This window comes from Nymphaea colorata, chromosome 3 (assembly GCF_008831285.2).
Source record: "Nymphaea colorata isolate Beijing-Zhang1983 chromosome 3, ASM883128v2, whole genome shotgun sequence".
Lineage (NCBI taxonomy): Eukaryota > Viridiplantae > Streptophyta > Magnoliopsida > Nymphaeales > Nymphaeaceae > Nymphaea > Nymphaea colorata.
In genome coordinates this window covers 28,401,345-28,405,650 of record NC_045140.1, presented here as the reverse complement: position 1 = coordinate 28,405,650, position 4,306 = coordinate 28,401,345, and positions in this window count along the sequence as shown.

Here is a 4,306-nt window from a genome sequence, read left to right as displayed (position 1 = left end):
CGTGTCTCGGGCAATAAGACCCTCGAGGTGCCACAGTGAGGAGCTTGGCCGAAGCCTGGGCTAAAACAACAAATTAAATAAACTAGATGAAATCCTAGTGCAAAAACAGAATGAACACCCTCCCCGAATCTACAAAGGCTGGAGAGCGTTACCGACCAAGGCGCTGCCTTGGCTGTGCCGAGAGACCACGGGGTAGAATACCTAAGCCCCGGGTATTGCAGCTCACGGGCCGGCGTGAAGCGCGCGGCCTGGACAGCCTCCTGCTGTCGGACGACGTGGACAGACTGCTGGCCGAGACAGCCGCCTGCTGTCGGTACTGACGGGCAGTGCACTGCCGAGAACAATCGGCTGCTGTTGTGGGCGAACCTGCGGACGAGTAGCCTAGACGAGCTTACTGTCGACCGGGCAGACAGACAGAGTGCCGACAAGGTTGTGCGACCACCTGTCACCTGAGACGCGGGCTGGATGCCGCGGTGCTGACGGAAGGAGGAGGCGACCGCCTGTCGCCTGAGATGCGCCTGCGGGATGCGGCGCGGCCGAGGGGGGCGAAAGCCTTGCGGCAGTGCCTACCTACCTGGCGCTGGAAGTGGCTCGGCCACGGTTATCGACAAGGAATGCCGACGACGGCGCGGGTGGCCGAGGGGCTGGCCGACGACGGCTAGCGAGCGGCTAGCGTCTCCGGCTGTTCCTAGTCCCTAGCTAAGGTCGGGTTAGCTTGGACGGGCAGAGCTCTACGGGTAGGCTGGTTAAGCGAAGTGAGGTTAAAGGCTAGGGTAGGCTAGAGGAAGCAGAGCTAAGGTAAGGCTCGGGTGTTGGGACTTAGCGAGCTGGTTGGAGATGAAGAGAGATCACAAATGAGCTCGGTTGGGTCTGGTCAATGGGACACTCGAGATAAACTCGAGTCAATTGGGTTCAACCTAAGGTGCCTCGGGTTTGACCGAGTTCCTACTAGGCTAGGTCAGGTCGGGTTCAGTCTACTTGGGTTAAGACCTAGAAGAGGTCGACTGGGTAAGTCCGGTTAAGGTTTAGCTGGGTTAGGACCAAGTGGGTTAGGTCGAGTAGGTGAAGGCCTGGATGCTCGCCACTTGGCAAGATGAACGGGTCAGCTAGAGTGCGCTAAGGGAATGCCTATCAACAAGGGAAAGGTGAAATGCTTTCCTAAAGAGAAGGGGGATGAACCTAGACTAGAATCGGGAAAAAGGGGAGATAGCTACACGATGTAGCTTAGTGGACTTCGAAGAAGGGGAGATGGAGACACGTGGACAGATCAAGGGTGGAGACTAGCTGCGGTTGGGCGAGGTGGAGAGACAGCCAAGGGAGGAACGAGTCCTCGGGTGCTTTTCCTAAAGTTTAGGAAGAGGGGCGCGAGTTGGGGGAGAGGTGCGCTAAGTGGGGAAAAAAGGCAAGGGAGAGGTGGCAAGACGCGAGTACTCAATGGAGAAGTGACTTGACGAGGTGGAGGAAGGGCTGAGTCGTGAGGCTTGAGATGGTGACACGTGGCAAGATGTGCGGCCACAACTACATGCGACTAAGGGGAAGACCGAGCAACAAGTAAAGTGGGATGAGGTGGCGAGGTGGATCCTACGAACTAGGGGGGCACTTTCCTAAACTTACTCGAAGTGGAACTCTTAGGAAATAACTGGTTTTCGGGTTGAGGGAGATGGCTCGGATGGAGGACACGTGGCAGAGGCAAGGGACAAGATTAGACTTACCTGGTTCAACCGAAGTCGAGTGGGTTCGAGCTTGATGCGACCGGTGGCACGGTTTGAGCGACGCCTCCCAAATTGACCAAGGTGTCCTCGTCGTCTTCACTACAGCTTTCACCGGAGCAAGGGCAATGTCGTCCTTCACGCCTCGGGTCACGAGTTCTGCCGGAAAATGCAGAGCGGAATGGAGAAGCAGCAGAATTTCGGCGGACAGCCGAACTCACTATTCCACCGTCGGAATGGGCTCCAATTTGACTATATCGGAATTCCCTTACCGGCGAATCTAATGAACTTAAGCACGCTAATTTCCCACGGATGGAACTCAAGATACAACAGTGATTAGGCTGCTGGACTAGAGAACAACGTGGAGCTGGCCGGAATTCAGCAGAATTCCGGCAGGAAGCCGAGACCTCTATTCCGCTATCGGATGGAACTTGGGAAAGACCAACGCGATACTTGAGAGAGGGCGATTCCAACTAGAATGCGAAAAATAGTTTTCTGCGGCCCGATTACTCCAACTAGCAGATTCGGCTCTGCTGCACCGAGGAACAGAAATGCAGAAACAGGCCGAGGGATCGAACTCAATCCGTGGCCGTTTCTCCAAATCTCACACGCTTGATTTGGCAAGGAAAGAGCGCCGAAATCAATGTTTCCAAATGCGATTAGGACTTCGCCTAGAGAGTCTTCACCTGAGAACTCTCGCTCTGTTCTCGGGTAGACCGAGAAAGAACAGAAACCTCGGGAGTGCTCTCCCCTAGACCGGAATCCTAAAAACGCAAGGAAAACACGAAATCAAGCCACTAACCTTTACTGCCGTCGATATTGAATCCAGAAATGGATTCAATCTTCCCTGCTGCCAGAACAGCCTCTCAGCCTCACCGTGACCGTGAAGAAGGCGCTGAACTTTGCTGAAATACGCTTTGAAGGGGGATGATGCCGTGGACAAGGGAGGGATCTCAGCCGGTGAGGAAGAAGATCCGCCGCAAGCCGTCCAACTTGAGCGTTGGCTGGTTCACCGCCGGTGCTTCAAGTGCTTCAAGAGAGGAAGAAACGCCACGGTGGGAAGGGGGCGCGAGGGGATGAGAGGGCACAAGCTTGCACTCACGAGCAAGGGCTGTGCTTTGATTTCTGATTCAGAGTTCCTCGAGAATGAGGAGGGAGAGCCAAACCTCGCACGGAGGAGAAAGAGCGCCTTGCGCAAAATGCTTTCAATTCCTTAATCTTTGATACGAATTACAATGATCCAAAAGTATTTATACTAATCCTATTTGAGCGAGTCTACAATCCAGATCTCACTCTCTACCCAAGACCCCAAATCCAAAACGCCAAGCACAACCCGCTAGGCTAGGTTCCTACCTCGAATCCTACTATTAACAAGCCTAAGACTAACTTTATTTACTTGTTATTCATAAAGCAAAACGGGCCTAGTGCCCACGCGCAAAGGTAAGGTTCGAGCCCCTGGATCTTTTGAACCCAGGGTGGGGACCTTGTGAGGGGACCCGCCCTCACTTCGGTGTGTTGACTCAAGAGCTCGGTCAGGTTTGACCGAGCCGTTTACCTAAGACTTGGATCTTAGGACGTCTCAAGGGTCGCGTGAAGTGGACTCGTTTGGCTGGGACGATTCTAGCTCGGCGAGTCTAACCTTGGAACCTGTGTCACCCTGAGACTGGACCTGTTTGAGCACCGTTGACGACCTAGTTGCTCCTCCCACTCCTCCCGCTGCAACTATCTCTGGTGCTTCTTGACTCTTCCTGGGACTGGCCTTAATACATTGAAGAGAACGAGCTCCAATATCAGAAGCCTTGCGCTTCCTTCTGCTAGATTCGGCGGGCTCGGTCTCAACTGGGTCTGGACCGCTGGGTAGGTCCGTAACAGATTCCCCCTCCCTACCTTGCGCTTGTCCTCGAGCGCTTGAAGAGGGGAAGCGATGAACAATCGACCCAAATTCTTCCCAAGAAGTACCCCTGTCGGGTCCTTCCCATTCCACAAGTACCTCGTGCCTCATCCTCCCTTGTCTTTGGACATACCTATGTTTGAGAATGCGATAGGGAGTAGGCAAGTTATCCGGGACCTGCTCTATTAGTGTTGGTACATCCCCTTGATGAGGCTTCAGCCTCGTAACATGAAATACAGGGTGCACCAATGCTGTTCTGGGGAGGCCAAGTCTGTAGGCGGCCTTCCCAACCTTTTGAACCACTGGATAAGGTCCATAATAACGAGGCAGCAGTTTGGAATACGGCTGACCCATCAAGGATTTCTGCTTAAGAGGCAGTCTCTTAAGCCACACGTAGTCACCCACCTCAAATTCCCGATCCTTCCTGCCTTTGTCGTATACCTGCTTCATACGGTTTTGCGCTTTCACAATGTTCTGTTTTAGGGATTCTAATACTTCTTCCCTTGTGCGCAATTCGCAGTCAACACTGTCGTCTTTTGCAGTACCTCCTTCGTAGTGTGGAATCGATGGAGGGGGAAAACCATATACGCCCTCGTAAGGGGTCATGCCTGTCGACGAGTGCAGACTTGTATTATACGACCATTCTGCCCAGGGTAGGTATTTCACCCAAGTGGCTGGTCGTTCACCCGCAAAGCAACGTAAGTAG